Source organism: Stegodyphus dumicola, chromosome 9 (assembly GCF_044657685.1).
Source record: "Stegodyphus dumicola isolate Sdum_Otavi_A_Nest chromosome 9, ASM4465768v1".
Taxonomy (NCBI): Eukaryota; Metazoa; Arthropoda; class Arachnida; order Araneae; family Eresidae; genus Stegodyphus; species Stegodyphus dumicola.
The window spans coordinates 72,666,665-72,678,760 of NC_140776.1; the positions used below are offsets into that span (position 1 = coordinate 72,666,665).

Below are 12,096 nucleotides of genomic sequence, written 5' to 3' on the forward strand. Positions count from 1 at the left end.
TTTTTTTCATTTTCGATAAACTCTCTGTCACTTTCTTCACTATCGGAAGCGCGAGGATAAACACTTTATGCGCATGCGTAAGTTTGTGGCTTTGAGGTACGGATTATAGATCATTCCGGATAATGGACATCCGGATTACGGACTTTGCACTGTATATACATATAATTACAAAACACAAACATGCCTAGTATTTTCGCGCATTAACTTTATGTGTGTTCTTAATGGGTTTTTTTTCAACTACATCTTAATTCATTGGATTATCTGTTTAAAGGTAAACATTTTGATTAAAAAAATTTTCACTGAAGTACAGTCAAAAGTCGTTAATCCGGACACCCATAATCTGGAATGATCTATAATCCGGACCTCAAAGCTACAAACTTTCTGCGCATGCGTCAACACACAATGCATTGAAGCATGCGCGTAATACCTTTACGCATGGGCATGATACGTTTACGCATGTGCGTTTAATGTATAACGGACGGTATAAGCTAAGCTAAAATTATCTAATTATCTATTTCAGTTAATGTTGCAGATGTTGGATTTAGTTTTTCACATGCAAATTTTGATCGGAGGTCAATCGGCGGTAAGCTCACGTGGTTCCCGCTGATGTCAAGATCGGAGGGTTGGTCGAGTATTATATATATGTACGTCAGTATCGGCAAATGTTCTTGTTCTCTTATGTTATTATGAGTTAGCATAATGCTACTTTGCTTTCAATCAAATGATTTTAAATGCAAAGGCTACAGTGTTAGCTCTTTTATTTTAATTTACGGAATAAAGCATGAATTTTATTTAGATTAGTCTTAGCTTTATTTAAGGGAAGCAAAATATGCTTTGCCTTTATCATCACTGCCAACAGGGTTATGGGCCCAGTGCCAACAGCTAATCGGTCATCCAGTTCAACTCAGCATTGAAGGAATGTAGGTGAAGAAGGCCGTTATCCATGAAAAGAAGCTGACCTATCTTAGAAGTTTGCTCAAGTTGTTGTGCTCACACTTAATTGAAGATGTCATTACTACCTGAAGGTTTTGAGCTGTTAAACCATGACAACTGAGATCGATGGGAAGTCAATATGAAAATGCTGTTGCTGGGTATAAATTGTTAGAACCTCAAAGAGGACAAAGAAGAAGAATTAGATAAAAGTGCAACAAGGCGTGAAAAGCAGGAATTCACACTGAGAGGGAACAGAGCCTTCACTACATTATATTATGGAATTAAAACTGAGTTCAGGCTGCTGATACAAGAATGTTCAAGTGGTAAAGAAACATGGGAAGTTCTACAGAAGCAATTCAAACCCAAAACAAGAGCAAGGATAATTCAGTTACTGGATGAATTTTTTAGTATTAGATATACGCCAAATGAAGAAATAGGATTATTCATCGCGAGGATAAGAATGACTGCAAAGAAGTTGGCTGAAGCTGGTCACAACTAGGCAGATCTTTTTAAAGGATTCCAGGAAATAAGGAGATTACCCCAGGAATACTCCGGCATTGTACAGTTGATCTATAGGTGGAAGGACGAGGATTTTATGCTGGAAAAAATTGCTGAAGAACTGGTAAGGGAAGAAAGCCGACTTCGCCAGGTAAATGCTGATTTAGAAGACAGCAAGGTAAGCGTGTTTAATACTATTGGTTCAAATGCAGGGAAAGATAAAGTTGAAAATAAAACTAAATCTAAGAAAAAATGGGGAATATGAGAATAGGACCTTGTTTCAGATGTCATAAATTTGGGCACTTAATCGCTCAATGTAAAGAAAATGTAAGTAAAAATCAGAAGTTTAAAACAGACGATAAAAATGGACAGTTTAAAGATAAAGAATTAATGTTAGTAGAAAATTATGTAACAACTACAGATAAAGGAGGTAACACAGATAAATTTAATTGGGTCGTAGATACTGCAGCTATAACTCATTTCTGTAATAATAGAAATTTAATGACAAATTTTGAAGAAATAAAAGATATACGTATGTCTTTAGTTGTAGGAAATTGTACTAGGAAAGTACTAGGAAAGGGTACCGTCAAATTTTCAGTAAAAGTAGGCAATAGAAAAAATTGGATTGAGTTAGATAATGTGTTATATAATCCAAATCTAAGGAGAAATTTACTATCGGGAGCAAGGTTAAAAAGGGCAGGTGCTCATTTTGTGATTTCAAAAGGGAGGATGTGGATATACTTTAATAATTGAGATAGATTATGCTACACTAAACGAAATGATGGACTTTATCACGTAAAACCATTTAGATATGCAACAAATAAAAGGGAAGTTGGTTACGGTACAGAAATTGGAAAGTTAAATAAAGTAGACGACGTGATGCTATGACATCAGAGATTTAGCCACGTAAATTTTAATTATATTAAGAAAACTAGTAAGAATCAAAGCGTGAAAGAGTTACCAGAAATTAGAAAAACAATGGAGAGGTGTGAACCGTGTATTATTGCTAAATCTAGTAGAATAACTTTTAAAACTGTTCCGAAGAGATCGGATAATCCATTGCAGTTGGTTTATTTAGATGTTTGTGGCACTACCAGTTCCATCTAAGGGTGGGAGTAAATATTTCCTTGCTATTGTGGATGACTATAGTAGATTAGTAACAGTGTATTGTATGAAAAATAAAAATGAATCGTTCTACAACTTTAAAAATTATCATAGGCAAATGGAAAGACTGATGAATAGAAAATTAATAAGTATATGCACCGATAACGGAATTCTGTAACAGGCAATTCGAAGGGTACTTAGCCGAAAATGAAATTAGTGTTGAACACACAAATGCGTGCACCCCAGAAGAGAACGGTGTGTGTGAACGTCATTAGATGCAGTTAAAGCTATGCTTAATGATGGCAAAATGGGAAAAGAATGGTGGGCAGAAGCTCTTGGCTGTTTCGTACATATGTGGAACAGAGTATGTCATAAAAGCAACCGAACCCCTTATGAAATGTTCCTAAATAGAAAACACAGTGTTGTTTATTTTAAAATGTTTGGTTGTAAAGCCTATGTTGGCGTGCCAACACAGTTTAGAAATAAATTACAAATGAGGGGCAAAGAAGGAATCATGGTAGGATATGCGAAGGAAACTAGGGGTTACAGGATATGGCTACCAGAAGAACGCAGATTAATAGAAACCTGTAATGTGAAGTTCAATGAAAAACTGAATGCAGCAAATGGCATCCTGGAACAGAAATCAAAACCTAAGTTTAAAAGACTAGAGCAATCTGAGCTATTAGCAGAATCAGATGAAGAACAAGAAACTTCTAGAAAAGAAATAAAGCTGTCAGATGACAAATCTACTTAAAAGAAGTATCAGACTTAAACTGGCAAAGAAAAGCAGTTAAAAGGCCAGATGGAGCACATACAGACATATATTATTATGTAGAGGGAACGGACACCCGTTTTAGATCCTATAATGATATTGAAAGGTATTGTGAAGCAAGAAATATTAAATTTGAAAAAGATAAGTTCGATTTTAGTGGAAAAAACGAATACTCAGGAAAAGTTAATTTTGTAGAACAGGAGACTAGCTCCATGTCTGAAGAGGCAAATTCCGTAGAAATAGTTATCCCACAAAATTTTAAAGAAGCTCGAAAATCAGTTAATGCCAAAGAATGGGATAAGGCAATGAAAGAAGAAATTGACACAATGAAGAAAAGAAAGGTTTGGGAATTAGTCGAAAAGCCAGAAAATAAAACTATGATAGGAAACAAATGGGTCTATACGCTAAAAAGAAATGAAAAGAATCAAGTGGTTAGATACAAAGCACATTTAGTAGCACAGGGATTCCAGAAAAGAGGTGAAGATTTTGATGACATTTACAGTCCTGTAGTAAATTTTTCAATCATAAGAATATTTTTCACTATCCTGGTATGTTTATATGGATGGACTAATTGTCAGTTAGATGTAAAGAACGCATATTTATATGCAAAGCTAAATGAGGAAATATATATGACCCAACCAGAGGGATTTATCGAAGAGAAAAATAAAGTGTGTTTATTACACAAGGCCATTTACGGTCTACATCAAAGCGGCCGTGAATGGTTTTGTGAATTTGAAAGTACTTTAGAAAATCTACATTTTAAGAAAATACAATGGTGTAATTGTGTTTATAAGGGTTCAAATGTAATTCTCTTGTTATATGTAGATGATATTGTGATTTTTAGTAAAGATCAATATAGTATAAAGTAATTTCACAGCTGAGTAAGTTTTTTGATCTTAAAGTATTAGGCAAAACTAAAACGTTACTTGGAATTGAATTCTTAGAGAATGAGAATGGGGTTTTTATACATCAGCAAAAATATATCGAAGAAATTTTTGAAAAATTTAAACCTTTCCAGATACCAATAACTTCACTTCCCATAGCTAAGGGCACTATTCTTACAAAATTAGATTGTCCATCTACAAGTGCAGAAGTTGCGGAAATGCATACATTACCCTTCAGAAATCTGTTGGGATGTTTAGTTTTTGTAGCTAACAGGACAAGGCCTGATATTACATATGCAGGGAATATCTTATCACAATTTCAGGAGAATCCTGGAATTAGCATTGGGAAGCATTGTTGAAATTGCTTGGTTATCTCAATAGTACTAAATTAAACTTATCGAAGATTAAACATATAAATTTATATTGTTATTCAGATGCTGATTATGCAAGTACTAGAGATGACCGCATATTCATGGGAGGATTTATATCATATTTAAATGAAGTACTGGTAATCTGGAAAACTGTTAAACAAAAATGTGTAAGTTTATCAACCATGGAAGCGGAGTATATCGCCTTATCTGAAGCGGCGAAGGAATTAATGTGGACGAAAAATGGCTTACAAGATGAAATTTTAAAGTTTAATTTAAGACAATGTAAACTATTTTGTGATAACAAGTCTGCCATTGATTTTTCTAGATCGCCAATAGAAAATTGCTAAACTAAGCACATAGACATAAAATATCACTTTGCTAGAAGACTAGTAAATGATGGAGTGTTTGACCTTGAATTTATCACCAGTAAATTAAACACTGCGGACTTATTTACAAAAGCAGCGACTGCTGTTAATTTAAGAAAGTTTTGTTTAGATGTTTTCAGTGTTTAAAGAAAATAAGTGTTTTCGTATAATAGAATTGAACTTCAGTAATTCTGTGCAAGTTTTGTTTTTGTCTTTGCATGAGGAAAAGAGTTTGTTGGCTTTAGTTTTCCACATGCAAATTTTGATCGGAGGTCAATCGGCGGTAAGCTCATGTGGTTGCCGCTGACGTCAAGATCGGCGCGTTAGACGAGTATTATATATATGTACGCCGGTATCGGCAAATGTTCTTGTTCTCTTGTGTTATTATGAGTTAGCATAATGCTACTTTGCTTTCAATCAAGATTTTAAATGTAAAAGCTACAGTGTTAGCTCTTTTATTTTAATTTACAGAATAAAGCATGAATTTTTTTAGATTAGTGTTAGCTTTATTTAAGGGAAGCAAAATATGCTTTGCCTTTATCACCACTCCCAAGAGCAGATTGCATTGTTCCTTAATCTTCAAATTGGATCTGGCTTATTATTTTTTGCAGACTATTAGAGCAATTTTATAAAAGTAAGTTGGAACTTTCAATTATGTCAAATAGAATTTCCGATGTTGGATCTACAAAGGGAAAGCATGTTTCAATGTCCATCAAACAAAATGTAGAATTGCTTCAAAAAATGGATAAAAAGGCTCCTTTGTTTCTCTAACCATTCCGAAATCCGTTTATCAATTTCATGCTGCTCTGCGGCGGGAGGGGGGGAACGTCGCAGCACGCAATGAACTGGAAGTTGATCTGTCAGCACTATCCTTATCTTCAGGGCAGATGTTTTTATTTTATTCAGCTTATAATGTAGTATTTCATCTCGATGTACTTCTTCTTTGATATGATTTAAATAAAATTCCTCGTCAGTTTAAATATCACGAATACAAATCAAATAGTTTTCTGGTTGCAATTTTCTAATTTCGACTATGCGTAATGTATGCTTTACGCATGCGCGCTTTGAAAGAAATGCTTAATAAAGAAAAGAAATAAATATTAAGCTCTTTTTTTTTTTTTTTTTTTTTTTTTGGTAAATTTTGATACTTTTTAGATCATAATTGCTCTTTATTTCATAAATTACGGTTTCATATTTTTAATTTTATAATTTCTGCATGCCATCTTACCAGATTTAAACTGATGATCTATAATCCGGAAAAACCGATAATCCGGAATAGCCGAAGTCCCGACGAGTCCAGATTAAAGAGTTTTGACTGTATATTGTTTTTCACTTTTGTTTTCAAGTCTTTTAAAAGGAAAAGAATTCTCTCTTTTTATAAGATTTTAATTCTTCTAATTAGAATTTAAATTTTCCCTCCTTGCTTTGGGGAAGGGCCAGACTTTTCGGGTGAAGTATTATAATTATAATTAAAATACATTGAAATGGTTCATCAGCTCATTCTGGATACAGAAAAGCAAGGATTTTTGTAGAAGAGATATTTTAATTAATTTCAAAGTTCCTCTTTTCTAATGAAATGATATTGGGGTTGACTGAATTCCTCTTCTGTTTTTGTTCATTTTTCATTAAATTTCATAAACTTTTCCACAATTTTTTGTGGAAGCATCTTAAACAACTTACATTGAAAGAAATGTTTAATAAAGTAAACAAATAAATATTAAGCTCTTTTTTGTAAAATTTTAAACCCTTTAGATCATATTGTTCTTTATTTCATAAATTACGATTTCATATTTTTAATTGTATAATTTCTGCATGCCATCTTACCAGACTTAAATTGATGATCTATAATCCAGAATTGCTGAAGTCTTGACGAGTCCAGATTACAGACTTTGTCCTGTATATCCATATTATTCTGAGAGGTGCACCAAGAAACCATCCGTGTGTTTTGTTGTGTAATTTGACCGTCTTAATCATTATAGGTTCATAAATTTTACTACAGTCAAAAGTCGTTAATCCGGACTCGTCGGACTGTGGCGATTCCGGATTATCGATTTTTCCGGATTATAGATCATCAGTTTAAATATGGTAAGATGGCATGCAGAAATTACAAAATTAAAAATATGAAACCGTAATTTATGAAATAAAGAATAATTATGATCTAAAGGGTATCAAAATTTACAAAAAAAAAAAAAAAAAGCTTAATATTTATTTGTTTACTTTATTAAACATTTCTTTCAATGTAAGTTGTTTAAGTTGCTTCGTTTTATGTGATAATACTTTCTCTTTAATTCTATAAACAGACAAAATTTCTTGTTCAGTAACAAAGTTCTGCTGTTCAAGTCCTATAATTGCTGTGTTGAGAATACCGACTAATTTGTCAATCAAAATTTTTTCGTTTTCAATAACCTCTGTGTCACTTTCTTCACTATCGGAAGTGAATTATAATGACGAGGAATTTTATTTAAATCATATCAAAGACGGAGTACATCGAGATGAAATACTACATTTAATACGGAATTATAAGCCAAATAAAATAAAAACATCTACCCTGAAGATAAGGACAGGGCTGACAGATCAACTTCCAACTCATTGCGTGCCGCGGCGCCCCCCCCCCCCCGCCCCGCAGCAGAGCAACGTGAAATTGATAAACAGATTTCGGAATGGTTAGAGAAACAAAGGATATGCCTTTATCCATTTTTTGCAGCAATTCCACTTTTTGTCTGATGGACATCGAAACATACTTTTGCTTTGTAGATCCTTTGGGAGCTCCAGCATCGGAAATTCTATTTGACATAATCGAAAGTTAAGATTACTTTTATAAAATTGCTCTAACACTTTGCAAAAAATAATAAGCCGGATCCAATTCTAAGATTAAGGAACAACGCAATCTGCAACATTAACTGAAATAGATAATTAGAAAATTTTAGCTTATACCGTCCGTTATACATTAAACGCGCATGCGTAAACGCCTATGCGCATGCGCAGAAAGTTTGTAGCTTTGAGGTCTGGATTATAGATCATTCGGATTATGGGTGTCCGAATTAACGACTTTTGACTGTACTTGCACGAAAACAAAAATGTACGAATCTGTACTCCTGAATATAAAAGGTTTTTCATGTATATCTGAAGAATGTATTGATTGGTACTTTCGCAAATACGAGAAAATCCAAATAACCAGTAGTAAGTGAGCATTGTGAAAATCTTAGTTGAAACTGTGGGTTATAAAATTTGTTGCATGAAATACAGTGGATCACGTTTGTTTTCCGACACTTATATTTTTAAAATTCATTTGGGTACTGTTATGTTATCGGGACCGGATTAAAAAATGTATGAATGTATGAACATCTGTATGTATGTTTGTGCATATACATGTATGTGTATACACAGACATAGCAATATTATTCTTTCCTCCAAATTGTACATCCATCATTCAATCTACATATATCAGAATAGTCTGCATACTGAAATGCAAATATAAAGTAGCATTTTTTAAGTCTATGTTAAATTTTTTGAAAAATAGCAAGACTATTTAGGATTTTTTTTTAATATTTTAGCATAACATCTGCTATGTGGAGCATCACAAGACTGTGGGAGGATGTGTAACCAGATACTTTCAAAAAATGCATGGCATAATTTATGGCCAGTTACTATATTCCATGGTGGGGAAGATAAAAATGATAGCTGTGAATATGAAGATTTTAGAATATCACAGACCTAAGGTGAAGTTTTCCTATTAATGGATTTTGTAAAAACAAATGCGGATATAATAGAAAATTTTTTCATTGTGATGACAATATTTCCATCATCAACGAATTAACGAACGGTGCAATATGTAGTATAGTTCGAAATCCTGAAAATACTGCTACCGATAGTGAAGAAAGTGACAGAGAGGTTAATGAAAACGAAAAATTTTTCATTCACAAGTTAGTTAGTCAGAATTCTCAACACAGCAATTATAGGATTTGAACAATGGAACTTTGTAATTGAAGAAGAAATTATGTCTATACAAGAAAAAGAGAAAATATTAGCACAAAAAACAAAGCAACTTAAACAACTTACATTGAAAGAAATGTTTAATAAAGTAAAAAAAAATAAATATCAAGCTTTTTTCTTAAATTTTGATGCCCTTTAGATCATAAATGCTTCATTATTTCATAAATCGAGATTTTATATTTCTTAATGCCATCTTACTAGATTTAAACTGATGATTGAATATCCAAAAAAATTGCAAATCTGGAATAGCCCTAGTCCAACTGAATCCTGATTTCGGACTTACCTGTGTGTGCATGGGTGGTGCCATGCACAGAGACTGTACCTGTGCATGGCACGACCCATGCACACACACTCAATTTTGTGTGTGAGAGTGTGTAAAAAAACACACAAGTCTCAGCATGCTCTAAAAATCACTGAATCGGTGTCTTTAGCTTTAATTTCAATGATTTTATCATACAATTTATTCTATCAGCTCATCACCCACGAGAATACGATCACCTCTGTTTTTTCAGCATGAAAACAGACTTTTGTATTATTTCTATGATATTACCAGTGCCGCCTTTTTAAATGTTCAAGGTATTATTGCACAGATTTCCCTTATATTCCAATCAACAACAGTGCAATGATTTATTTCAATTTGACACTGACTAAATTCAAGGGAAGTTAATTCTAAACATCACATGTAAATGAAATGAACTGCCATAAAGAAATTGATTCTAGATACTTCAAACCAATTTTTAGAATGCAATCCATTTTTTTTTTTTTTTTTCTTTCTGCATAGTATCTTAATATTTCAATGCTTCCTTTAAACTGAAGTAGAGTTTCATTTTATAGTTTTTGGTGCACTTTCTTTCAAAGTGAATAATTTCTTGTTTCTGAAGAAATTGCATGGAAGATGTTTCATCATTAGGCGAGTCCCAAATTTTCCTATCTATAGTAAATACGTAACAATAATAGTAAAAACACACACACAAACACTAAAAAAAAAAAAAAAAAAAAAAAAACCACTGTAATGACTTTAAAAATTAACATTGCCGACTGTATGTGAACCAATCTCTTGGTGAGTTTAGAAAAACTTCTGCCGATGACTCCAGTCCTGATAACAACACAGGGATTTTCATCCACAGAGAACCCGTCGGCGCTTCGGGAAAGAACCCGTTGGCGCCATTGCATTTTTACTCGCCAAGCTCGCGGCTCATCGTCATAAACGTGATATTTTGTAAACGTGGTTTTTAGTGTATGTAAATTCAAGTTAGCAGACAATGGTAGTAAAAATTTGGTTGATCTTTAGATTATGGTAACTTGGCGATTTTTTTGGCGACCAACTCTCCTACAGCAACCCTCTATTTTTTTTCCCACTGCCATTTTGTCTTCACGAAGTAAAGACATGTTTCTTTTCTTTTTATCTACTGAACACTTTTTCCAACAATCTACTAGCCGAATTACACTTATGCTAGAAATTTTATCTAACAAAACTGCTTAATCATGACAAATATTCACTGCAAAATTGGGAAAAAGTGCACAATACCATACTCCTTACGCGTTTTTCAAAATAACACATACACATAAACCATGTACACGTCGACTTATTTTTACTTAAAAAAACATCCCAGAATTACACAAAAATGGCATTGTGCACACTCTTCACTATATCCATGTACACTGCTTTTTTCTCATAAATTAGAAAAATTTCACAAAAATACATGACAATTTTCTGAATCTTTAAACCTGGTAAAAAGAACACATATGAAATTACCTGATCACGAAAAAGTATATACCCTTTCCAAATATGAACATTTCCACATATAAAATAAATAAACTATCCAAAAACTTTTACCTCTAAATCATCTATTATATTATAAACGTCACCAACGAATTCATACCGCAAACATTACAAATACTTAGTGTCAAATATTTAAATTATTTCCATGCACGTTTACTTCAAGTAAAACGTATACCAAATTCCTACAAACATAAAATTCACAAAATAACTATCATTTAATTAAAATATAATTAAATTCAAAAACACTACTTAAAATATAAATAAGCACATACATTAAATTAATAAAAATTAGCTTACAATCCTAATTACTTTAAACTAAATCATTGCTAATAACAATTTTCCCAATAATACCAAATTACTTTACTTCCACCTTACATTTAGAACAATGCATAGAAATAATATCCTCAAATAATTAAAAATACTAACTTACCTAATCTTCTTCAGAATCTTGCTTACACTTTTATTACGTATTCAATAAAATTATTGAACGATTTTTTCCTCCACACTTCCTCCGCTAAATAAAAAGCAAAATTCTCTTTATCACAATGCCTCGGAATGGCGCTTTTTATAGCACTCCACGTGCCCTCTATTGTATTGGTGTGTGCACCTGTTTCCGGATCTTTAAAATAATATTTGTGGTTCACAGCAAGATGTTTAAAACCTTCATCTTCCAAACATTCATACGATTTTTCACTTTAGACAGCGCTATACAATCCCAAAATTATTCAACCCTACTTCACACAACACACAATGAAGCTTAATACAAAATAATATACAGCTACAGATATTTTTCCAAATTCCCCCCTTTTCCGATTAAAGAACCGTAATTCGTCCATTAATATCAAATGACATATCCCATGATCTCTCATTTCCCTCACACAAAATAATGCGTAATCGGAACTGAGTACTGCTCACATTATTACCAAAGTCTCAGGTAGTAACCTTTATCGCCTCCAAAATGTCGCCAAACTACCAGTTACCATATTCTAAAGATCAGCCAAAAATTTACAGATAATAAGTATGTAGATGTAAAACTAACAGGTTAAACGTGATATACGAAAATAAATTTGTATTAAATTCACGTTAGCACAGAAAACAATGTATTAAGCATAACAGGAAGTAGAAATTCATTTAAAAAATAAAAATTAGTATTCTTATACTTACATTTACATTATATTATTATTATCATTTTCACTGCAAATAACAGTACATTATACTACAACTACACTTATATGTATTTTCTCTAATTCATATAGAATACTAATATTTCTATTACAAGTGTCATTTTTCATTATTAAGTACTTTGCCTGTTGACTGATGTATTTCAATAAGAGCCATGCCCATGTAATAAATTAATGAATGCATGACCTTTAATACATCCACTTTACATAGT

General features: G+C 32.6%; 1 protein-coding gene across 1 annotated transcript in view; it reads right to left on the bottom strand.

Annotated features, from left to right (window-relative positions):
* The window catches only part of LOC118200165 (putative U3 small nucleolar RNA-associated protein 11), a 60,240-nt gene that overhangs the window by 45,260 nt on the left and 2,884 nt on the right, over positions 1 to 12,096 (bottom strand). The gene's annotated exons all lie outside the window — the stretch shown is intronic.